Source organism: Gopherus flavomarginatus, chromosome 3 (assembly GCF_025201925.1).
Source record: "Gopherus flavomarginatus isolate rGopFla2 chromosome 3, rGopFla2.mat.asm, whole genome shotgun sequence".
NCBI classification, from domain to species: domain Eukaryota; kingdom Metazoa; phylum Chordata; order Testudines; family Testudinidae; genus Gopherus; species Gopherus flavomarginatus.
Genome location: NC_066619.1, coordinates 60,693,438 through 60,719,972, shown reverse-complemented (window position 1 = coordinate 60,719,972; position 26,535 = coordinate 60,693,438). Strand labels below are relative to the sequence as shown.

General features: G+C 43.3%; 1 protein-coding gene across 7 annotated transcripts in view; it reads left to right on the top strand.

Moving 5' to 3' along the window:
* Positions 1 to 927: 927 nt before the first annotated feature.
* The window catches only part of FAM172A (family with sequence similarity 172 member A), a 368,850-nt gene continuing 343,242 nt past the window's right edge, over positions 928 to 26,535 (top strand). For 4 of the 7 annotated variants that reach the window (XM_050943914.1, XM_050943915.1, XM_050943917.1 and 1 more), the window contains exon 1: positions 928 to 1,040. The gene's annotated coding sequence lies outside the window, so the exon portion shown is untranslated. The remainder of the gene's footprint in view (positions 1,041 to 26,535) is intronic. The other 3 variants (XM_050943920.1, XM_050943919.1, XM_050943922.1) reach the window with 1 other exon arrangement.

Genomic DNA, 26,535 nt, shown 5'->3' with positions numbered 1-26,535 from the left:
AGGGAATAACGTACAGATTATCAAATTTGGTTTAAGATTGGATGGCATAAGGAATACATAATCTGCAATATCCCCGCTTGGGGGTAAATGGTTAACGGGTCAAAGTACAGAGATTGAGATATGAGGGTATGTTGTTCATATAATGGCTATGTTTATGTGTGGAGTATAATGAGTGGATATGATGATTAGGATGGATTGACCCTCATTTGGTGAGATTTAATGTTCAGTGAGTTTATGGTTCCAGTTCATATGGTCCAACGGAAAGAGTCTGGTCCCTTTCTCATAGTTGATGCACAACGCTGCTCCGGATCACGCCTCCTGGTGCTGTCAGTGGCTGGTGATGCGCTCGGTGTAGATATCCCTGGACCATCGGATGACGTCTGAGACCATGAGGCGCCTCTTAGATTAAACTCAGTTTTATCCCAAAAGGCTAAGGCTCTCAGCCCTGCTCTGATCACTCCTGGGTATTTCTGTCATCTAAGAGCAGCCAAACCACTTTGCAAGTGCTTTTTAATGCCTCAGCTCTGTGGGTGACTGGCTGATTCCCCTCAAGCGCCCGTTTCTGGGCGACGACGCTTGCAGCCGCCCAGCGAACTCTGTCTGCACCTCTGATTTCAGTGGCTCCTGCAATAGGTTCATTGAGATGCCGGGGATTCCGTCAGGTTGCCTCAGTCAGGCCCCTAAAATGGCACCTGCGAAGGTGGCAAGCGCCGTGGCCAGCACAGGAACGCAGCTGCTACCAGGCGCCCCTGCCCCGCCGCGCGCTACCTGGGCCCCACCCCTCCCAGTTTCCCTGAGCAAGCCCCGCCCCTCTCCCTTATGACGCAGCGGCAGCTCAGGAGCGTCAAGGCGAGAAGCTCCACTTCCGGGTTCCTTACTGCGTCCGTGCGCGATGACGTCATATTCACCGACCCCGGAAGTGGAACTCGAAATTGGCAGGGGCGCCGTGAATCGCGGAGGGGAAACAGCCAGGAGAGGCGGCGCGTCTCCCGGTAACGGCGCCTCGCCCCGCCCGGCCCTTCCGGGACAAGAGGCATCAGGTACGTGGCGCTTCGTCCTGGGGGGCGAGGGGAATGTCTTGCCGCGTCCCCGCGCTGCTGCTGGAATCACAGATCGACAGTCCCTCCCCCCCGTCAGTGACAGCGACTCCCCTGCGCGGGGCACCTGGTGCCAGACTGTTCCGTGGCCGGGGCCGCCCCTCACCAGAGAGCCTGTGGCGCAGCCTGTCCTGGGGAGTCGGGCTCCAGTTCCCTCCGCCGCTGTACACCCGGCGTCCCGGGCTGACAGTGTCACACTGGTGTGTGTCCTTCCATCTCCCAGCAGAGCGAGCCCTGCTCCCTCTCCAAGATTGTCACATTGGCTAGAGCCTCCCCCGTAGGGTGACCAGACAGCAAGTGTGAAAAATCGGGACACGGGGTGGAGGGTAATAGGAGCCTATACAAGAAAAAGTCCCCAAAATCGGGACATTCGGTCATCCTACTCCCCCGCACGCACCAGAGAGCCCCCCCCATCCTACCCTGGGGAGGGGCCTGAATTGCCGTCTCCTTCCCTATACATATGGTCACAGTGTCCTGGGCCCCATAGGGAAAGTCACAGTAGCCAGACGTTTCCCAGATAGGTCGAATGTCTAAGCGTCAAATTTATTTCTGGAATGAACGATATGGTCCTTGGGTTGTATGTGCCCCTCAGACTTCCCCGATGATGGAGGGAGGCTTATTTCTTACTTGCATTGTAGTAGTGCCTAGGGGCCAGAGTTCTGTTGTGCTAGTTATGGCACTAACGTGTACCAAACCTGTAATAGTCCCTGCTCTGAAGAAGTGTTTTTTTTTACCCATGAAAGCTGATGCCCAAGTAAATCTGTTAGTCTTTAAGGTTCCACTAGACTCCTCTTTGGTCCTGCCCTGAAGAATTTGTGATCCAAGTTTGTACAGGGATTTAGAGTAGAATATGCTCCTTGTGTATACTTTTTAACTATACCAGAGTATTGAAAGCGACTCTTTTTCCCTAGTGTGGTTATCATTATACAGTGTAAATGTGCTCTGTACTGGTATATATCTGTTCCTGGACAGTAAGAATAATAAGTTATATTGGTGTAAGTCACATTTATACAATTACAGCTGCGTCCACTTGAAGGGTTGTACTGGTTTAACTATATTGGTAAAAAATCATACCATAACTGACAAAAACTGTGCGTAGACCTTAAGAGTTAACACTCATTTGAGTTGAGTGGAGACATTTATCAACTTACAGAGCTATTTAGTCTGTTTGCAGACTCAGGGAGATTACACAGATTCAGTTTTCAATTGATTTATCCATAGTTCATTTTTGGAAGATTTTCTTCACAACCATAAGGGCTAGAGACTTACTTTTTTTTTAAGTGTCTTTGATTCTGAGGAACCTGTTTGCTTGTTATTGTCATGTGGGTCTGTTTAACATTACTGGACATCTTTGCTCTTTCCCATCCAGACAGAGTCAAAAAAGTCATGCCCTAGTCATGGATAGAGAAGATGCGCAGATCCTCCTCTCCACCCTTGGAGCAGTAACTGTGGCTTAACTCCCTTCTTTACCCATAGAACTGAAAGCAGAGTGTCAGAGCCTCCCCCCCACAGCAAGCAAGAATCACAATGGCCAGTGTCTGTCTGTCTCTCTCTGTCTGAGGAGAGAGAACACAAGTGAGTCACAATTGCCAATGCCTCTCCCTGAGAGTAATACTGATTATTGTCTTCTTCCTCCCCATTGAGTAATATGAATCGTAGGATCAATGCTGCTTCTTTACTCTCCCTGATGACAGTAGTAATAATTTCTTACTCCTTGGTGAATTATTGCTAATTCCTTTTGCCCCCTACCGGTAAATGTTGGCCTGTTCTTCCCCTCCTCAGTGAGTAATAATAGCTATTGTCCTTTTTTCCCATCAGAGTAATACTGTCAGTATTAATGGTTATTGTTCCCTGTCACCCAAGGAGTAATAATGGCAACACCTCTTCCGCATGCAGAGGTTTTTAATGGCGAATGTTATTTTCTTCACTCCAACCCCTATAGTACTATAGGTTTGTATTGTAGTTTAACATTTTGTAAATACATGCTTTTATACGTTGATGAAATAAATAAGCTCGTCGTATACCCAGGAGGTATTCTGAGTTTTTTCTTTAACTTCAGAAAGAACTACTAGGTGTATCCCTCCAAAGCTTTGCTGTACTAGAGGGTTGCACTTGTACCTTTTTTCAGTCCACACTAACCACCCTCTTTCAAAATATTGATACAAAATGTTATATGGCTGTTGCAATAACTGCATTGTGCATCATGTATCATGCAGTTTGCAGCCCAGGTCCCTGAAGCAGGGATTTTTAGAATTAGGTAGCCCTATTTTGAAAGATGATGCATTATTTTTCTCAAAATATTAAGTAACATTTCTCATTGTACATACTATTTTTTTATTTTGTAAAATTATTTGGCAGTTATATTGTTGTAAAATAGAAAGTTCATAGGCATAAAATCACACAAGCTGCGGAAACTCAAAACAAGTAAGTAATCAAACAAGCACAGGAGACACCTGACATTCCACACTAGTTGACAAAGGAATTGCAGAAGCACTGTGGAATTATGCTGGGAGCGCCAACAGCAATGGGGAAGCTATAATGGCAATGCTTTTGGTTTACACTAGCCCAGCCAATGGTACAGGATATGATAGTGACAAACCTTGCTTTGAACAGTCACAGTTGTAGTGATGCATCTTTCTAAAAAAAATTCTCTTCACTTCTTAGTCTCTACGTCATGCCTTGCCTCTAAAACAGCTGTTTTTCACAGAAAGAAGCAGAAGTAAAACTAGCAGGACTTCTGTTTCAGTTTCCTGTTGAGAGGCAAACGAACAGTAGTGTGAAACTTATGCAGATCACATCAATGTAACTTCTGTTCTGTTATTGGTAAGGTGTGTACAGGAGCCACAGAGGTATCAAACTGCTAGGCATGGCTTTGATACTTCTACACATAGCTGTTCCACACTGGGAGTGGTGATACAACTGATTGGATTCATTTTCTTTTTTTTAATTTTGTAAGCTGTTCTCTTCGATCAGCAGAAACGTTAAAGGATAATGTCAGTTTCACTAGATGGCTGCTGGGGCCCTCTTATCCAATGATTGGCTATACAGTTCTGCAAGACTTGATCCTTATGTGTTAGTTAACTTTCATGTAGGTTGTAAAATGAACATTACAAGAGATGTACTTGGAGGACTGGACAACCTAGGACAGTGATAATAAGAACAGAAAGCCTTTTCTAGGTTGCTGGTCACTTTCACTAGTCAAAAATTTACTGTGTGATATCTATTTGGCCTGTCTGAAATGGGCTAGTAATTTCAACCTAATCCAGTTCATTAGAGGTGGTCCCTCCAGTTCAGGTTATAGACTCATAGACTTCAGGGTCAGAAGGGATCAATATGATCATCTAGTCTGACCACCTGCACAAAGCAGGCCACAGAATCCTGCCCATCCACTTCTATAACAAACCCCTAACCAATGTCTGAGTTATTGAAGTCTTCAGATTGTGGTTTGAAGACCTCAAGCTGCAGAGAATCCACCAGCAAGTGACCCATGCCCCACACTGCAGAGGAAGGCGAAAAACCTCCAGGACCTCTGCCAGTCTGCCCCGGAGAAAAATTCCTTCCCAACCCCAAATATGGCGATCAGCTAAACCCTGAGCATGTGGGCAAAACTCACCAGCCAGCACTCAGGAAAGAATTCTCTGCAGTAACTCAGATCCCATCCCATCTAACAGCCCATCACAGACCACTGGGCATACTTACCTGCTGATAATCAAAGATCAATTGCCAAAATTAAGCTATATATATATAGTAGTATGTTGATGAATTAATATAGAGAAGCTTACAGGTCACTGCCCTTAGTTTACCTGTAGATAAATAGGGAGACTTCTATCTCTGTGGAAGTCATTCTGTCAGCCTTGATTATTATTAAATTCCCAACAAAACAAATTGCTGTTTCTGGAAAAGGGATAACAACTGAACGTAATGAACAAAACCGTCAGTTTACATAGATGCTGATATTCCACTGAGGGTAGCAATGCTGTAGTAAAGATTGAGAAAGAGTTTCTATTGAACTGTGTAGCCCCTTGTATATTTTTTTTACTATGGTTTTATTGCCATTTCTCTCAAGACTATGCTACTTAATTTTTTGTGTGGTAATTTAAATGACCATATAATAGATGTTTTGGCAGTACTTTACCTACCTACATACTGTACTCCTTTACTCTACTGTCAACTACTGGAAACTTTCTCTAATATTCTGCCAAGTTAGTCTGTATCCACGGGAACAACGAGGTGGCACCTTAAAGACTAACGATTTATTTGGGCATAAGCTTTCATGGGTGAAAAAACCTACTTCTTCAGATACGTGGAGTGAAAATTACAGACGCAGGCATAAATATACTGACACATGAAGAGAACCAGTGTTGGCAAGGCCTATTCAGTCAAGGTGAATGTGGTCCACTCCCAATAATTGATGAGGAGGTGTCAATAACAAGAGAGGGAAAATTGCTTTTGTAGTGAGCCAGCCACTCCCAGTCCCTGTTCAAGCCCAAATTAATGGTGTTAACAAATTAAAATAATCTTAAATACTACTTCTTTGAGTCTGCCCTATCCAACATTTTGAGTCTGCCTATTTTTCTTTTTAGGAGCTGCAATTTCCAAATTAACCTAATTATTTGGAGTTCAAGTTAAATAAATGGTTTAACTTATAGACTAGGAGGAGGAAAGTTTTCATTGATACCAAATAGTTAATGGGGTTTTTGCCGTGGTCCTCAATGATAGAATATAAAACACAAAATAGACTTGTCATGAAAAGCCTAAAATCTTTAAAAATAATGAAATACCAATGTGTCGGTTGTTCAGTTTTTGTGTTTGCACAGAGGAACACTCAAGTTGTGGATTTGAAATGAGTGATCAGCCTTATGATCAGGAAACATGGGGCCTTGGCAGGGGTCAGGATGCTTGTTCTTGAGCTCTCTCATCCTGTATCTGTGGACTAGATTGCTGAGAGCAGCTGAGATGAAAAGAGAGTAGATGACAGGAGCTTTGGCAGAACCTGGTCCCCTTTCTCCTAACAGCTGCTGAATTCTTTCCCATCCCACCCATTCCTGTACTTAGTGATCTAATCTTCAGGCTCAATATGATAGAGACCAAGAGCAGGTCACCTGGCTCCTGCCAAATCCTCTTCACCACTGTCTTGTTTCAGCAACTTGTAGGGGACAAACCCGGTGATGAGCTGCTAAAATCTTAACAACTGGTTCCCTACCGGCACTTCGGCAGCGGATCCTTCACTCGCTCTGGGTCTTTGGCGGCGGGTCCTTCAGTACCGCCCAAGACCTGGAGCGAGTGAAGGACCTGCTGCCGAAGACTTGGAGCGCTGCCTGGTGAGTACAAGCCCTACGTGTATTTTGACGTGTTTTTTTTTTTTTAAATCATCCCTGCCAGGGCCCTGTTGAAACTGTTCGAATCGGGCCCCGCACTTCCTAAAGCCGGCCTTGCACGTCAGGATTGCGAAATTGTATCGGGGGCCGGGTAGGGAAGGCTGTGCCTCCCAAAACAGCCTACCCCCCCATCCAACCCAGACCCATGTCCTGCCCCGACTGCCCCCCTCAGAACTCGCAACCCATCAACTCCCCCTGCTCCTTGTCCCCTGACCACCCCCTCCTGAGACCCCCTCACCCTAACTGCCCCACCAGAACCCCCCCTCGTACCCAACTCACTCTACTCCCTGTCCCCTGACTGCCCTGACCCCATCCACCTCCACCCTGACAGACCCCTGGAACTCCCACGCCTACTTAACCCCCCTGTTCCCCGTCCCCTGACCGCCCCCCCCCCGAACCTCTGCCCCCTCCAACCGCTCCCTGCCACTTATCCAACCCCTCCTCCCAGCCCTGGCCCAGCCTCCTTACCATGCTGCTCAGGGCAGTGTGTATGGAGGCCACGCGGCCCGCTGGAGCTCACAGCGCCACCCTCTTACAATGCCACTCAAAGCGGTAGGAGATACAGAACTGCCCAGGAGCGGTCCAGAGCGCTGATGCCAGCAGTGCAGCACGCTGAGGCTCTGAGAGAGAGGGGAAGGCAGGGGAGGAGCCAGGGAAGCCTCCCCAGCTGGGAGCTCAGGCAGGCCTGACAGGATGGTCCTGCGGGCTGGATGTGGCCCGTGGGCCAGAGTTTGCCCACCCCTCTAACAACTGGTTCTAAACCAGCTTCTAAATTTAACAACCAGTTCATGCGAACCACTGGACAAATCCTTTAAGAAGAGGGAGAGAAGAAAAATAAACTCATGCGAAATAAGAGTATGATAAGTGTGTCCTTCTGAGAGTACTTTACCACAAAGACCCTCTCACACTCTTGTTGAGGGAGCACTTTGGCCCTTCTTTCTGAAGACATATAGCCAGAGATGGAACTGAGGCCAGACAGACAGCAGCTTATTGAGCTCCTGTTTCTAACTTAAAACTTGCACATTGTTTAACAAAAGAGCTGCCATAATGTATTGCCTTGTGAGCATGACACCAGTCCTCCAGGATCTGTACTGGTTTCTAGTTTGAGTTCAAGGTGTTGGTTATAAAACCCTAAATTACTTGGAACTTGCCTGCTCGGGGGAGTATCTCTCTATGCCATACTGTTGTATGCCATACTGTGATGTGACTAACAGAGGTGCTCACACTGGAGCCCTCTTGGTGTGAAAGGGAGAGAGCTATTGTCAGGATTCTGTCCATCTCCATGCCTTTGGAACGTACTCTCTCCTGAAAATAGCCCTTTAAGTTGATCTTTAAGTCTGTTTTCCTAGACCTGGGGGGAGATGGGTACTAGGTGTGCTTATTTTCTTGGTTACTTTCTACTGTTAAGCCTGAGACAAAATTTCTGGTTCTGTGTTAAGGATTGCATTTTAAATGTTTGTCAAAGGCTTCTAGACCTTGGTTTGAGGAACCTTGTACTGTTTTGTACAAATCAAAATAAATTGTCAGAGAGAGACGTCATTCTCTTCGATATCTTGTACCAATTCCATGAAGGCTAGGATCTTTACAGTAACTCCTCACTTAATGTTATAGTTATGTTCCTGAAAAATGTGACTTTAAGTGAAACGATGTTAAGCGAATCCAGTTTCCCCCTAAGAATTAATATAAATGGTGGGGATTAGGTTCCAGGGCAGCTTCCCCTACTCTGCAAGCACCAGGGGCGGGGAGCTCAACCGTCAGCCTGCCCACTCCACCCCTTCCCCCCAAGCCTCCACCCTTAACTTGCCTCTTCTCCCCACCCCCCTTCTCCCCCTTTACTTCGCATGCTGCATCCTGGCTTCTTCCCCTTCTCTCCCCTTCCTTCTAAATGCTGCAAGCTAGCCGATGGCATGCCTCCTCCCTCCCTCCGGAATGCAGCAGAGTCCTTGCTCCTCCCTCCTCTCTGGGTCAATCAGCTGGCTTGTGGTGTTCGGGGGGCAGGGGGCGAGCCTGTGCGCTGAGTCCTTGCTCCTCCTCCCCTCCCCCCGCACCTCCAAAACGCCGCAAGGCTGCTGATTGCTGCGGGCAGGAGGCGGGGGAGGAGGGGAAAGGGGCTGATCTGTGGGGACTGCTGGCGGGTGGGAGGTGCTGGGAGGCATGTGGGGTGGGGATGTAGGTTGGCTGCCAGCTGTGGAGAAAGCAGGCAGCCAAACAATGTAAGAGTGGAGCATTGCACAACTTTAAATGAGTATGTTCACTAATTGATCAGCAACATAACAACGAAACAACGTTAAGTGGGACAACTTTAAGTGAGGAGTTACTGTACTTTGAATTTGGGGACGATTCTGTGAGGAGCCAGTCTAGAGAGTAGAGTATTGGGGTAATGAGTTTTTGGTGATTGCTGCTGAAGAGCTTTTACAAAGTTACCTGTTGATTCTTCTTATTCAATGTAAAGCACCAACAAACCAAGAAGTGAGTGGGAATATAATAGGTGGTGATTTTTTTGTTAGCTTGGTGTGTGTCTTTTTTGAAATCATATTCTGGGACATGTTCTTGGTTGATACTGGCCTTTAAAGTACTTGTTTTTGAAATGTATTGTTGCCCTATGAAATGTGCTTTATCCCATGGAAAAAAGGCACTTCTTTCTGTGTAAACTAATGTAACCTTAAATTATATCTACTTAATTTGAGAGTCATTTTCATTGATTTGAATAGAGCAGAATTCCAGAAGTACATTTTAAAAAAAGGATTAGAAGTGGTTATTTTATGTTCAGATTGTTCCCTTTTTCCACTAACTTCTAATATGAAAACACTTTTCTATTCTAGTCACTATTAGAATGTAGATTTAATTATTTTTTCTTAATATATTTTAATGCCAAATGTGCCAGATTGACAGTATCCAGTCACACAATTATCTATTGGCAGAGCAAGATTCTCTACTGTTCAAATGAAACACAACTTTCCTGAGAGGTGAAAGGATAGTTCAATCTCTATTTATTTCTTGACTTTTCCGTTAAGTTTGCCAACAAAGGTGCCAGTTAGTGCCAGTTTTGATTCTGATTTTTGTGTTGTGACCAGCTATCTTTTGGACATAATTGAGACCAATAAGTCATTTCATGTGGGCCACTGACCAGTTCTCAGCAGATAATGACTCAGTCCTTTGTTTGAATTCATTCTAAGGACTAGAATCTAGAGTTCATGTGTGCAGTACTGGTCATCCTATCTCAGAAAGGATATTGCAAAATTGAAGGGAGTTCAGGCGAGAGTGATGAGAATGACTGGGGCAAGCAAAAACTCACCTATGAAGAGAGATTTAAAAGATGGCAATTGTATACTTTATAAAGAGGACAAATTTGAGGTGGGTCATAATAAAAATATGACGAATGATATGGAGAAGGTAGATTAGGATTATCTCTTGTTTCAACACAAGAACAAAGGAACTTTAAAAATAAATGTGGTCAATTCAAAACAGATAAAAGGTCTCCTCCCTTTCAAAATGCATAATTAATCTGTGGAATTTATTGCCACAGGATATTGTTGAGGCCAAAAGTTTAGAAAAATTCAAAAAGGATTGAACTTTTATGTGGATAATAAGAATATTCAGAGTTTTTAAAACTGTTGCTTACATGCATTTTGGAAGATATATTTAACTCCATGCTTCAGGGTTTAAACCAGTCTCCCAACTGTAAGGAATTAGAAGGAGACCTTATCTGGGGTGCAGATTATATTACATCTTCCTATTTTGGGGGTTTGTGTACCTTCCTCTGAATTACCTGGTGTTGGCCAATGTGAAACAGGATAAAAAAAAGACTACACTGCTGGAAAGAGGTTATAGTTTTCTGCTAGTAGTATTGTTATATGTAATTAAATATTTGCTTCAGTAGCGCCCAGAGGTATCAACCAAGTCAAGGCCCCATTTTGCTGGACACTGTGCAAACATCTATTAAATGACAGTCCCTGCCTCAAAGATTTTACATTCAATCTGAATCATAAGACCTGTTTATGAAGAGCAGGGAAAAGTGGGTGTGAAAGATGAGGTAACTTATAGCAGAATGTTTTAGCACAGAGTAGCTGTGTATGCAGCTTTTGTAGCAGTAATTGTTACTCACCTCTGGCCTAAAAATTATCAGATGACAGTTTCCTGACTTGGTTTTCCAAACAAATATTTACTTACCAGTAGACCCAAGAGTGGGAAACCGGTGATGACACATCTTAAAAGAAAACTATTTAACAGAAATCCACAAGTGCTATTTTTGTGTTAGTAATAGGGCTTGTACCTCCACGTGGTATAGCTTCAAGAGCAGGGATGTCACAGTCACTTCGTATGGTAGGCCTGATCCACTACCTTAGTTTTATTGATTACCTGTTCACACACGCGCATGCTCCCAAACATGGGAAGAATTTTTGATGCAAAGGGCTTCAGCTTGGAATAATTTGATTCTAGATTTTGATACAACTTTGGAAGCTAATATTAGAAAACCTACCCTTCAGCAGTATCACTCTGCAGTTCAATAACTTCCATCTGGAGCTTCTCAGGTACAGCATGAACATTGACAGAGAGTGGTGTGGTGAAAATTGCCAACTCTCCGTCATGATTCCTGAAATCAGAGACTCATTCTGTGTCAGTTTAACAATTTTGCCACATACCTTTCTGTGGCATCCCCACTTTGAGTCCCAGCAGTATTACGTAGTGATTTCAAGGTGAGAAAATCTGCCAGGTTATACTGAGAAAGTTGTTTATAGCTGAAGCATAATTTCAAAGGTGTGAATATTGTCATAGTATTCTGCCACCACTTGGTTGTGCCCCTCCATTCTTGTGTTGTGCAAGTTCAGGTGTTCTGTAATATCCATTATGAAAGCAACATCTTGAAGCCATTCATTGTCCAGTAATTCAGTGACATCTTTCCCTTCTGACCCATGAAAAGTTAGATCTCACCACATGATTCAAAAAAGTACTTCAGCACAGCTCCTTGACTTAGCCACCAAACTTCAGTATGATAATTGCAGTCCATGATGAATGTGACATTCTTCCAACAGCCGGCTGAACTGTCAGTGGTTGAGACCTCTAGCTTGAATAAAATTTATAATTTTTAACAATCCATCACATGGTTCATTTTAGAAGTTTTATAACAGAGAGCTTCCTGAAGTAAAATGCAGTGAAAACTGCTAACCTGCTGGTTATGTTTGAAAGTTTGCAATTTTGGCTTCAGTTTTGTCACAACTCCAGCTTTCTTGCCCACCATTGAGAGTACCCCATCTAGACTCACAGCTCTTGTACAGTCCTCATTCAGTTTGTTTAGAATTTCCACAAAGCTGTTAAAGAGGTCATTTGCTATTGTTGTGTGTCTTATCGGCACCATTCTATAGCAGTGCCTCTCAAAGCCGGTCCGCTGCTTGTTTAAGGAAAGCCCTTTACGATCTGGGCTGGTTTGTTTACCTGCCGCGTCCGCAAGTTCGTCCAATTGCGGTTCCCACTGCCCGCGGTTCGCTGTCTCAGGCCAATGGGGGCTGCTGGAAGTGGCGCGGGCTGAGGGATGTGCTGGTCACCCTTCCTGCAGCCCCCATTGGCCTGGAGTGGTGAATCCAGGCCAGTGGGAGCCATGATCAGACGAACCTGCGGACGCGCAGGTAAACAAACTGGCCCGGACTGCCAGGGGCTTTCCCTGAACAAACAGTGGCCTGACTTTGAGAAGCACTGTTCTATAGGCTCCTCTGCTACGCACATGTTCTCATCAACTCTGTGAAGGAACATTGCTAGCTGAGACATATCACTTACATCTGTGCTTTCATCATGTGCAATTGAAAAAGTAGCAAACAACTTTTCTTTGTCCTGAGTTGACTGTTCAAATTCTCAGCAAAGTTGTTGATTCTCTCAGCAGTTGTTTCTTGAGATGCTGGTATTTGCAGAAGCTTGCTGCTTATCGGGATGCACTATTTCTGCGGCTTTTAACGTGCATTTCTGCCGAAGTTCTCCATCAGAAAAGACACAGCTATTTCATGAGCAGTCACATAGCTTGCCTTAGCAGCAGCATCACATACGTACATGATGAGCATTTGTAAACACTGACCGCTGCTTTTTCAATGACTCTGCTAATTCAGAGTACTTATCTTTGCAAACTTCCAGTGTACTTATATTTCTCACCATGGTTTACTACATAGTGTCTTTGAATGTTGTATTATTTTACCACAGCTACCTGTTACCTACAGATCAAGTTAGTGGGCTTTCCATTCATGTTTACAAAGAAATATTAATTTCTCCATTTCTCTTGAAATTCTCTAACACTCTTGACCTACATTTCTCTTCTTGAAAAAGGACATGATGACCACTTGTTTCAAGCTGAATACAGAAATGAAGGAAGGGAAGGGTAGAAGGAAAGTGATCCCCTTTGCATTGTGTTTTTATTTAGACCAGTATCCGTTCCTTTATCAGCCACAATAGGCATTTCTCCCTTTGACTTATTTGAAGTTCCTTTTCTTTGAATTGCCAGGTTGGGTATCTACTCTCCTGCCAGTGGGTTAATGCTCTTCAGTGTCATTTCTCTTCATCTACACATGTACCAACTTCTGCTGGACTTGTGCCTCTCCAGTGCCTGTTAAACGTGACCAAGTGGTTCTGCACCTGTACATGAGGTTTTGCTGAATGTTGCTCTGGAGTCTGGACTATGGGGTATGAGCTGTAGAGAACACCAATGTGTTCCATTCTAACTCCCCCCCATGTGGACCCTTCTGGCATGCACTAAATGTTTCTTAGTATACAGTGATGTAGTCCTGTTTCAAAATGGATGCCATCAGTATACATTAGTAGGGTCTACACAGGGGGAATTGGAGCCCAATACCCTGGTGCGCTCTACAAATCACATCCCCTTATTGCAGACTCTCAGGTCATGTAGACAAGTCCAAAGAATCCTGGGAAGTTCACAGCAGTGGTGTTCGACATTTGACACTGCTCTAGAGGATGACATATTTACATGTGCACACTTTAGTGCTGTGTCCTGAGTACTAGTATGTAGCCACTAGGGGGGTGACATAGTCACACACTTGAACAGATCCTATTTTTCTTCTGGAGATTGATGGTATGTATAAACTATCATAGTTTTTCTATAATGGCCATGACTATATAATAAGTAACATAAGAACTGCCATACTGGGTCAGACCAATGTTCCATCTAGCCCAGTATCCTGTCTTCAAACAGTGGCCAATGCCAGGTGCCCCAGAGGGAATGACCAGGACAGGTAATCATCAAGTGATCCATCCCCAGTCGCTCATTCCTAGCTTCCGGCAAACAGAGGCTAGGGATACCACCACTGCCCATCCTGGCTAATAGCCATTGATGGTCCTGTCCTCCATGAGTTTATCGAGTTCTTTTTTTGAAACCTGTTAGTGTCTTGGCCTTCACAACATCCTCTGACAAAGAGTTCCACGGGTTGACTATGTTTTTTGTGAAGTAATGCTTCCTTTTGTTTGTTTTAAATATGTTATTTTATGGTGCTTTACTTTTGGTCATGCTCTTAACCCATAGACTTCATTAATCATGTCAAAATGCTCCTCTGTGACATAGATATTTTACTTTCCAAAGGAACTAAACTGTTCCTAGGATGAAATGCAGTTACAGTAAAAGTGTGCAATATGCACCGGGGAAGGAAGTGAAGACTATGATATCCATTTGAAACTGAAGGGAGAATTTAGACCAGTATTTCTCAAACTCGGGTTGCCGCTTGTGTAGAGAAGGCCCCTGGTGGGCCGGGCCAGTTTGTTTACCTGCCCCATCCGCAGGTCTGGCCGATCGCTGCTCCGACTGGCCGCAGTTTGCCGCTGCAGGCCAATGGGAGATTCTGGAAGCAGCGCTGGCCGAGGGACATACTGGTCACAGCTTTCAGCAGCTCCCATTGGCCTGCAGTGGCGAACCGCAGCCAGTCGGAACTGCGATCGGCCGGACCTATGGGCAGGGCAGGTAAACAAACCGGCCTGGTCTGCCAGGGGATTTCCCTATGCAAGCGGTGACCCAAGTTTGAGAAACACTGATTTAGATAGACAGAAGGTAATTTATCGACATTGAACTCTGAGGGTAGAATTTAGAGTTATTACCATTTAAAAAGAAAAAGTAACAGTTCTTGGCAAAAAACATATCTTCCTGATCAGATATGAAGAAGAAAAGATAGACTTTATATGATTTCAGATTACATAAGACATTCCATTTTATTTGAAAGATTCAATTTTTTTGAGTGGCTGTAAAGGCCATCTATCTAGTAAGTATTCTAACTTGTACTGTAGAGTAAAACCGTTTAATAAATACAATACTAGAGCATTTATATGAAGTCAATAGAATTTAAACATAATGGGCCAGATCATTCCCTCTACTTCTGTGAGCAAATGTGGCTGGAGGTGTGAAAATGGGGAGTGCCATCTCTGCTATGTCTTTCTTCACTTTTTCTCAAACTCACTGGAAGCCCCTCCATATAGGGATCTACGGCTGTGGCTTGGGAGGGGCAGAGACTGTGGATGGGTCATTTCTGTCATGGTACCGTTTGCCTTGTTTTCCCTCATAACTCCATGGCAGATGCCTGAGTTAGATAATGTGGACCAATTTAGTATTCATTTATCTTGTATTGTCCATTGTGCAGAGAAATGCCTCTCCTTGGTGAAGGGAGCTAAGGACAATAGCTGACAATGAAGCCATGGGAGCATGCCTTTGAACTACAAGGAGGATATCACAAGTGCAGGACCTCTGTTTAGTTTCTCACGATTCTAGTAGATCTAAGATTCACAGCTTTAGAAGGGTGAACCCCTTGACATTTATTCCATAGGACGTCAGGAAAGCTAACCCCACTTCTTCCTCCCCTACCCCTCCTGAGAAAGCTTAACGGCAATTTTCCAAATGGGAGGTAGGGAAGTAGAAACTCAACCTTGTGCATTTTTTTTCTGTGTAATGGATTTTCTGGTTCAAGGGCTAAGTTAATATTACGTATTACTAGATAATTTGACTATCATGATGATGTGGAGGCAGAATAGTTATGAAACTGGTATTCCTAAGCAACCATGGAACACTTGCTTTTTGGTCTCTGACAGAGAATTGACGACCATCAGTTTTGAAGGAGGTGGTAGGTTTCAGCATCTTAGAATTTTGATGCTTGATATAGTTGAATGGAGGTCATTGTGTAGAGAAAATAATTTCATAAATGAAGAAGTGAGCATAGTCCTTCAATAATTTAAAGTGTGGTTCTACCCTGAAAAGTTACTGGATAAATTTGGCAGCACAGGGTTTCATGTTGGCTGTCTTAATGATCCCAGATCAACTGTGTTCAGTTTATAAGTCAGAGATTCTTTTTTTGGTTTGTATTTGACTTTCCTAAAAGTTCACTTACGAACTTCTGAAATTCTTTCTTCTATACATCGCTAGTAATAAAGATTCATCAGGCCAAATTATTATACCTGTCTTTGTCTTCAGTGGAGTTGCACAGGTGAATTGGTTAGTGCTGAAATATAATTGAGTTCTTCTCTTTCATCTGTGTTGGTTTTGCAGGGCTAACAAAAATTAAAAAGTAGTATAAACCAGGGTGGATTTGATTTAAGTCAAATAGATTTATATCACTAGTCAGGAAGTCTCGATTTAATCATGGATTCTATGTAAAAGTGCATTCTTGTTGGTTGTTATAACCTTAATACATATTCTTCACAATTCAGAGATAGATTTAGAGTTCACTTTTAGAAGGTACACACTATACATTTAAAAGTGATTTATTTTGAAAACTTTTCAGATTAGTTTTACAGCTATATCAGAAAATGGATGATTGTTTGATTATTTCATTTACCAAAGGTAAATGAAGCAAATATTTATGAAGTCATTAGGAGGTGAACTAACAGGTTAATCAATATTTGAAGAGTTTTCTTGCCATGCTGTATTAGAAAGAGAACGTTACTAGACAGTCATTTAAATTGTTCTATTTAACTAAAACAACAACGTTATGTATTCTGGATTTTTTTCTTCAACAGCAAACACATAATATTTTAACAAAAGCATATGAATTTTTTTTGAATTTAGTTAAACATTCAAGTTCTTTAAAATCAGGTTTGTTTTTGTTAAAATTGTTCTAACTAAAATAGTTAAATGGAAATATTTAAAAAAATAATTAAATCGACTATATCAGCCAGGTCAACATGAAAAACTTAAAATATTGGTTTCTGCAGCTGACTCAGTCACCTTCACCTTCACATTCCTGTTTGTTCATAATCTGGATAAGAAAAACAAGCTTTCCTGCTTTTTCAGGTCCCAAACAATTTCTCAGTTTGGAATGAATTAGTCCAAAGGAAGAAAAGCTTCTTCTGCCAGTGTAGAAAGAATATATTGCTGTTAAAAGTGAGATTATCACTTCAACAGTCTCTGAATCCAAGTGCTTAAGTGACTTCCATCAGTTCACTGGTGTGACTTTCTTCAAAACATCATCAGCAAACATATTTCTTGAATGGTTCATCCTTAGTTCTAATGTTTATTATAGTGGGCATTATGGAGGGATGTTTGCTGGATGTCTATGTCATAGCCTCTCCTTCAGCAGTTAAACTTTGACCCTGGTACCAAGTATTGAGACTATTTGCAAGAAAATGAGGTGGAGATGGTGCTTGTTCCGTTCCTTTTTTTAATGCTTGTAATTTAACTCTGTCATTGCATATTTCTCTTTTCAAGAGCTCACTCAGTTCCTTCCAAATTTCAGCAGTGTCAGAAATAAAGCAGCTATTTCCCTGCATTTTGTTCAAGGCTTCAGGGTACTCATCAAGTGTTCAACATTTCTCTTAAGCCCAGTGTTGAGAACTTTTGCTGTGACAGTGCCATCTATTTTTTTTCACGATTTTATTCACAAACTGTCATCAGATTAGGTCAGTTCTTGATATAGTGCTCAAAACAGTCCACTGCTGAGTTCCATCGCACGTCTTGTGGGAGAGTTAGCTTGGTTCCATCCATTTTTTCAGAGAAGCTACTGCGAAGTGGTTGTTATGGAAGTATTTTGCAATTTCAACAATATTAGCCTTTATTTGTGGAAGGCTGAAGTCTTTGGCTAGGAGGTGCATCAAATGAGCGCTGCAACCGTATGTTATTAGCTTGGGACTCTCTTCTAAATAATTTCTTCTCATCTTGGATACATTTGAAGCATTGTCTGTGACCAACCGTTTACTAGACATTTGAATTTTTTCCTACAGTTTGTTATAACTTTTACTGCTCCTACTTGTAAATATTCTGCTGTGTGTGCATTTTCTTGTATATCAGTTGTTTCTGCAAGGAAGACATTCTCTTCTTCTGTTGTCACACAAGCACATACAACTGTATGATTGTGGACATTGCTCCACCCATCAAGACTCAGGTTAACAATTTCACTCTCTAGACCTTTTGCACATTGCTCAGTTTCTCTTTCATACCCTTTATCCAGCAGTTTGCCTGCGACATCTGCTCTGTGGGGTGGACTGTGTCCTGGTCTTAATGACTGAACCATGTTAATGAAGTGTGGGTTCTCAATTATACAGAAAGGAGAGTTTGTTGCATAAACAGGCCAGGTAATTTTTTAATCAATTACCTCTTTTTGTAATTTGCTGGTTCTTATCAAATACTTATCTATGGTTGTTTCTGGATAATGGAGATTTTTTTTTCTTTTTGCTACTGGTGATGTACTGTGACTATGTGACATACATGATATAACTGAAACACTATAACTGGCAGATAACTCCGAAACTGTAGAAAATTATGGTGATCTTGAAGGTGGATAGTCTTCAGAATCCTGTATATTGAGGATGGATTCTCCTAAACAAAATAAGTCAATGCAGTTATTTAATTATTATTACCACATTGCTCATTTAGTATTACTCATTGCATTCACTGACACTCAGTACTACTTTAGAGGGGGACTTGTAAGAGGAAGATCTGCCTATTTCAGCTATTTATTTTTTATCACAACTGCATCTATAATGATAATACTATAGCGTAACCACTATATTTTTTGCTCAAACCTGAGAATTCAAGAACAGTCCAGAAGGAAGACAGGCAGTCCTTAAGAAAGAAGTATGAAATAAAAAAGTTTACCAACCTGGAGATCCTGCATGTTTATACATGTTCCTTTCATCATCTTCAATGCCGCTTCCTCCTGAGAAGGAACAATTCTCATGATCCAGAGGGGTAGCCATGTTAGTCTGGCTCTGTAAAAAGCGACAGAGTCCTGTGGCACCTTACAGAGTAACAGAAGTACTGGAGCATAAGCTTTCGTGGGTGAATATCCACTTGTCTGACGAAGTGGATATTCACCCGCGAAAGTTTATGGTCCAATACTTCTGTTAGTCTATAAGGTGCCACAGGACTCTTTGTCACTTCTCATGATGTTGTTTCATTCGGGCAACCAGGTCATGCATTTCTTTGTTGCACTGTTTGCATTTTGCATGCATTCCTGTCTTACCCACAGGTTGAGGAACTTCATTAAAATAGTCCCAAACTGGGTCACTTTTATGGCCTGCTGCCATCATAGGTTTTTCCTTCTAGTGAGAGAATGATATGGTAGAACTCAAATCAATGAAGGCTATGCTCAAAAAGACCTCAAGACTTCTGGAATATGCTGCTCAAACAGTTTCACGTTTGTTTCTATTGCCTGTCCCTCCCTTCTCACATTTATCTTCAGACTACTTCTCCTTGTCCAGATCTATTCCGCCCTCAGCAATCTTCTATTCATTGAACTTCTTGAAACTTTGCAGTTTTAGGAAGAGGTAAGAGATTGACTCTGTGTACACAAATTTGCAGAGGGACTGTTATCTCACCTCTTGTTTGTTTGTTTGTTTGTTTAAAAACATTTTTGCTGTTAATAAGCATGTTATCTCTGGAGACACAAATCCACAGTTGAGAACTGCAAAACTAAGCATCTCTGATGGTATCTTGTAGACTGAGCACTGAGTCCCATTGTGTAGATAGAAAGATTAACCTAAATCCGTACAGAAGCCCCTGATATGCCATAATATTGGATCCCAAAATCTGTGAACTATTAGAATTCGTTTACAAAGCTTTTCTTAAACATTACATGAATATATTGTTTTATACTATAGAATTAGAATTTATAGTCCCTATTCCACGATGAGATATCTTTGAACTATAATGTAGTTTAATTAAAACTATCTTTAGATGTTTTTTTCCTCTAAAGCATTTTATCAAAAAGAAAAAAGGTTTTTGTTTTTTTTTTTAAATCATTGATTTTTATCCACCCTGGTATGAAATTATTTTAGTCAATAGAATAAGAAAGTACACCTCTACCTCGATATAACGCTGTCCTCAGGAGCCAAAAAATCTTACTGCGTTATAGGTGAAACCGCGTTATATTGAGCTTGCTTTGATCCACCGGAGTGCGTAGCCCCGTTCCCCCAGAGCAGTACTTTACCGCGATATATCTGAATTTGTGTTATATCTGATCGCATTATATGAAGGTAGAGGTGTATGTATGTGAATAAACACACAGCACTGTTGAGTAAGAAGGTGCTAATTTTATATAGTGATTTTTCAGTGGATATCTGTACTTCAAAGGATGGTGGGAGAAAATGAAGAATGAAAATTGGCAAAACCATCAGCTTTTATTTACTTTGATATCAGTCTAAGTACTTGTGTATGGTCCCATCACCATTGTATATGAGCTGCTGACAAACATTCACTCAGGCATCTCACTCTGCAATAGATAAATGTTGTTATCCTCATTTTAAATATGAAGAGTTGAGGCACAGAGTTATTGTGACTTAGTCAAAGTCAGTCATAAAGAAAGGGACAGAGCTGCGAGTTGAACTCAGATACCCAGTCCAATGCTTTAATCATAAAGCCATCCTCTCTCTGATTTATAATGAATACAACTATCTGGAAATATTCATATAGTACAGATAAATCTTTTCATATGAAGGATGGTATAATTATATTGTCTTTCTGATATCTCTACTTTATAAAAACGATGTGTATATCAAAATCCAGGAATCTGTGCTACACATACAATGGGGGACTGTTTTGTTCTTTGAATCATGAATTACTCATATTCCTCATAATAGGAGTTTTATACCATTTATCTCTTCTCTCCCATCTCTAAAGGATGTCATTGATTGGTTTCAAGTATCAGAGGGGTAGTCGTGTTAGTCTGGATCTGTAAAAAGCAACAGAGTCCTGTGGCACCTTATAGGCTAACAGACGTACTGGAGCATAAGCTTTCGCGGGTGAATACCCACTTCGTCTGACGCATGTGGTGGAAATTTCCAGAGGCAGATATAAATATGCAGGCAAGAGTCAGTCTAGAGATAATGATGTTATCCAATCAGAGTGGATGAGACCCTCTTCTAGCAGTTGAGGTGTGAACACAAAGGGAGGAGAAACTGCTTTTGTTGTTGGCTAGCCATTCACAGTCTGTCTTTAATCCTGAGCTGATGGTGTCAAAATTTGCAAATGAAATAAAGTTCATCAGTTTCTCTTTGGAGTCTGGTCCTGAAGTTTTTGTGCTGCAGGATGATTACCTTTTAAATGTGCTATTGTGTGTTCAGGGAGGTTGAAGTGTTCTCCTACAGGTTTTTGTATATTGCCATTGCTAATATCTGACTTGTGTCCATTTATCCTTTTTCGTAGGGATTGTCCAGATTGGCTGATGTACCTAGCAGAGGGGCATTGTTTGCACATGATGGCATATGTTACATTGGTGGATGTGCAGGTGAATGAACCAGTGATGATGTGGCTGATCTGGTTAGGTCCTGTGATAGTGTCACTGGTGTAAATATGTGGGCAGAGCTGGCATTGAGGTTTGTTGCATGGATTGGTTCCTGAATTAATTACTATGGTGCGGTGTGTGATTGCTAGTGAGAATATGCTTCAGGTTGTCTGTGGGCGAGGACTGGCCTGCCTCCCAAGGCCTGTGAAAGTGTGGGATCATTGTCCAGGATGGGTTGTAGATCCCTGATGATGCGTTGGAAAGGTTTTAGCTGAGGGCTGTAGGTGGCGGCCAGTGGAGTTGTGTTGTTTTCATTCTTGGCCCAGGGAAGCAAAATCCTAGAGAGAGGGGGAGAGATTCCCTCCCACAATCCCTGTAGGCACATTAAACTGTGAGCTCAGACACCATAAGTTTTAATTCCTGCTTATCCACTGGCTGCTGTTAATGCTTCTATGCATTTCACATCTTATTATGAACCAAAGTCTCATAATGTTAGCTTGAGAGGTAAGTGATCCATATAAAAGTGTTGTGTGTCTGATGTGATAAATTTCAGAATCCCATAATAAATTCGTTTATTTTGCATCTTTGACCTTTTTGCTTACTGTCTTCCCACTAATTCACCTCTCTAGCACTCCTTCTAAACTTCTGAGCAAAGTACATGTTAAAAAAAAAAAGTTGTTTCCTGCTTTCTCCCAAGATGTAGAGTTCTCACCTCAAACTTACAGCAACTTGAGACAATATTCAGTGTATTTTATGACCTGCAGAGTCAGAAATGGGAGCCATATGCCATCAGAAAGGAGGAATTTCTAGTTTGTAAACTGAACCCTACAAAATTCTGAGATACCGAATTTTAAAGCTAGGACGCTTATGTATAGAAAAATCACTTTACTATAGGTCATTTTTTCAGGTGTTCTCCACTTCCATTTTAATTTTTCTCTCATTCTGAGGCCTGTACAGTGTCACTTACAGTAACTAAAGTACCTGTTTTTTCAAATGCGGAAATACAAAAAGTAGTCTCAATAAAGATAGTTTCTGTAACAAGAATATCATAGAGAGCTTAGTATGATATAAAGATTTTATGAACACTCATTTAAGATCACCTTCTTAAAGTCGGGGTTGACAACTCTGACTGAAGCTATTCTGGGAGATTTCCCCCCCCCCCCCAACATGATGTAATGTCATTTTCTTAAGATAGCCTATTAAAATCTCTTGGATTGCTTTCAGTAGTCACCGGGAGATCGATGCTGGGCTTGGCATCCCTACCTTCACAACTCACTTGTTGTGACATAACGAATGTCCATTAAAATAATTATAGCACAATCCCCAAGTCAGTGTTTTGGCAACAATAGCTTCAGCGTTTTGAGATGCAACTTCTCTCTAGAAGGTCTAAAATTAAAATGACATTTTAAGCTTTTTTTTTAATAACATGCATTTGTATTAATGTTTAATGCAGTGGTTCTCAGTCAGGAGTTTGTGTACTCCTGAGGGTACACAGAGGTCATCCGGGGGTACGTCAACTCATCGAGATATTTACCTAGATTTATAACAGGCTGCATAAAAAACACTAGTGCAGTCAGTGCAAACTAAAATTTCATACAGACAATGACTTGTTTATACTGCTCTGAAATGTAAGTACAATATTTATATTCCAAATGATGTATATTCCAAATGATGTATTTTATAATTCTATGGTAAATATGAGAGATTAAGTGATTTTTTTTGAGTAGTAGTGTGCTGTGACACTTTTTTATATTTTTAGGTCTGATTTTGTAAGCAAGTAGTTTATAACTGAGGTGAAACTTGGGAGTATGCAAGACAAATCAGACTTCTGGAAGGTATACGGTCGTCTGGAAAATTTCAGAGCCACTGTTTTAGTGTATAGTACTATTGTATCTACGTTGTTTAGAATATATTTTTACTGGGTTGTGACCAAGAAGCATGGGTTTCATTAAAATTGTGTTTGAGTGTGTAAGTTGGTTGGTTGTCTCACTAGCCCAGAAAAGAATCAGTGCCACATCTGAGTTTGGTCTCAGGGTCCTTGCCTCGGTACATAATCTGTTGGTCAGACACAAACCTCAGGAGCTACACAAAAACAATAATTCCATTAACGAAAGTATGCTTCAGTCCCCAGAGACCGTTCCCTTGCTGTGTCTCGGTACTGGAAGGAGGACACATAGGCCTTGGCTACACTTGGAGGTCTGCAGCGCTGGGAGTTACAGCTGTCTTCGTTCAGCTGTGTAGGGAAAGCGCTGGAGTGTCGCCACACTGACAGCTACTGGTGCTGCAGGGTGGCCACATTTGCAGCATTTGCAGTGCTATTGGGAGTGGTGCATTATGAGCAGCTATTCCACAGAGCACCTCATCCCATTTTGGTGCCATGGGTTGTGGGAAGGGGACGGAAGGGTGCTGGTCATTCTGCTTCCTGTCCCAAGGCCCCGTGATGCATCGCTTTGCATCCCAGCAGTCCTTGTTTTTCCGTCCACGTTTGGCACCATTGTGACTCTCCCAATGGTTTCTGTGCAGCGCGATTTCTGTGGGAAATGGAGCCCGAACTGCTGAGGACTTTGCTGATGAGTGTTGCCAGCACATCCCGTTTGGCAGTTGAGCTATTCTTCGAGTGCTGTCCCTGTGGGTGCTCCACTCTAGGTGACTGCTCCACTCTAGGTGACAATGCGTCCCGGCGCTGTTGATTGGAGATTTTCGGTAGCAGTGCCTGGTTGGGGCGCACACACCCAGATGGTATCTCCCGTTGGAATCTTCCTGAGTGCGTGCCACACCCTCCTCAGTTCCTTCTCAACCGTCCTCGGCTGAAGATGGGACTCGGGGCAGTGCTACTTTCTCTTCCCTGATCTCTATAGGAAACAGTAACAAAGAACATAGAAATAATTATTAATTACTTCCCAGTTGTTTCCCTTCCTTTAGTATAGTTACATAGTTAGTTACTTTGTTAAAAAAAAAAAACAAAAACAAAACAAAAACCCCTCAGGCTTGTCTCTCATTGAGACTCTCTTCTCTAACTCATAATGCCAGGACCTTCAGGTTTCAAAAGATGCATCTCCTGTCAGGACTCCATGCCACGCTCAGATGGCCACTCTCATTGTGTGAAGTGCCTCGGGGACACCCACATCCCCGCGAAGTGGCTCCATTGTGCGAGCCTCAAGTCAAGAGCTCGTCGTGACAGGGATCTGCGCCTCAAGATCATCATGATGGAAAAATCCCTGCAGCCGCTGTCGGAGACGGGAAAGGTAGAACCCGCTCCCACACGCTCCCCAGCCAGATCGGAACCGGTCGGGAGTGTTGCTTCACCCTCCCTGGAGTGGAGGCAAGAAGCTCAGCAGTCTCACAAGCGAGACGCTAACAAGGGTAGGGGGTCTCCGGCGAGATCCCTACCCCCTGTGCTGACAGCCCGAAAGACAGCTGTTTCAGCCTCTCCTAATGCCTCAGGAACTGCTCTGACAGAGCTTAAAGGCAGGGACCAGACCTCCCGCGTGGGGAAGGCACCTACTGACTCGGTCCCCTCAGCGCCGCAAATGACTGCGGCACCGACACCTCACTCCTCTTCGGCACCGAGGAAGGCTACAGCACCGGCACCACGTTCCTCCTCGGCACCAGCCGCGGTGCCGGCAGCGCGTTCAGCTCTGACACCCAGAACGGCCGCGGCACTTACAGCCTGGTCAATTTCAGCGCTAAAAGCGGCCGCGGTGCCGCCAGCGCGCTCTGCCTCAGCAACGAAAATAGCTGCGGTGCCGACAGCGCGATCAGCCTCGGCACCGCGAAGAGGGTCTGCACCCAGCCACTCTTCTGCCCGCGCACCAGCAGCAGACCCCCTGCAGGGCACCTCTAGGCTCAATACAGCAGGACACTCTGCCACTCTCTCCTACTAAAGAACCAGAGCAGAGAGCAGGCTTAGATCAGCCTAGAGAGCAGGAGCAACAGCTTCTCACTCAAAGTGACCTTCTAGTGCCACCTGAGCCTCACTCTCCGCTCCTAGACACAGAGGACTCCTTTCTTGACCTGCCACTTTCTCCACCTGAATTGGCTTTCACCGACGGTGACCTTGAGCTACAGCAGCAAGTGGAGTTCTCCCCTCCTGCTTCTCTTCCACAGGCACCTTTACCACCTCAGGTCACGGCTCAAGCCAAGCAGCTTCAGTTTTCCTACGTTGACCCCCCCGTGGGCGATGCCTGGGTTCTCCTACTCCATGCCTTGGGCTCAGTGGTATCCGTGGTAGAATCCTCCTACCAACCATCTTCCTTTGGTGCCTCAATCTCCTGCTCCATCCACTTCCAGGGTGCCTGAGCCCCTCCAGAGTCTGGGAGCTATGCACCATATCCTGACTCGCCTAACCCTAACTCTCCATTAGCCTCAGATGAAGCCATCCTCCCTCCACCTCCACAGTCCGTGGACGACTGCATACAATTTCAAGAGCTTTTCAGAAGAGTTGCAATCAGTCAGGATATCCCCTTAGAAGAGGTTCAGGAGAATCAGCACAAACTCCTCAAAATTCTTCAACCGTCTGCGCCCTCAAAAATCGCGCTCCCTATAAATGAAGCACTCATGGAGCCAGCTGACACCCTTTGGCAAACCCCAGCTTCTCTAGTACCAACTTGTAAGAAGATCGAACGTAAATACTACGTTCCCGCAAAGGACGCAGACTTCCTATTTTCTCATCCACCACCGAACTCTCTTGTCATCGATGCAGTTACACAGCGAACTAAACAGTCACAATATCGACCAACCCCATAAGACAAGGACCTTAGACGCCTTGATGTCCTGGGCCACAAGGTTTATACATCCTCTACACTACAGTTCAGGATTGCAAACTATTCTGCTCTCCTCGCCAGCTATGATTTTGATAATTATAATAAGCTTCTCGAATTTGCCTCATACATCCCAGAGGACAGAAGAGCAGACTTCAAATCAATCCTGTCTGAGGGACAACTGATCTCCAGAACGGCCCTACAAGCGTCCTTAGACACAGCGGATACAGCAGCCCGTACCACTGCAACTGCTGTGGTTATGCGCAGATTCTCATGGGTCTCTGCGTCAGGCATTCCTAAAGAGCTCCAGACCAAAGTGGAGGACCTCCCCTTTGATAAGGACAAACTCTTTTCGAAAAAAACTGATGAACTCCTCCACACCATGAAAGATTCGAGAGCGACACTGCGCACCCTGGGCATTCACCCATCACTTCCCAGGAGACAACGATACCAACCATACCAAAGACCACGCACACATCAGTACTATCGCTCCCAATCCAGACCATATGACGCAACTAGGAATCGTACTAGACCTCCCAAACGCAGACAAAATCAAAATCAAGCCACCACCTTCCGTCCACCAGGCAATAAACAACAGTTTTGAAGCTTTGGT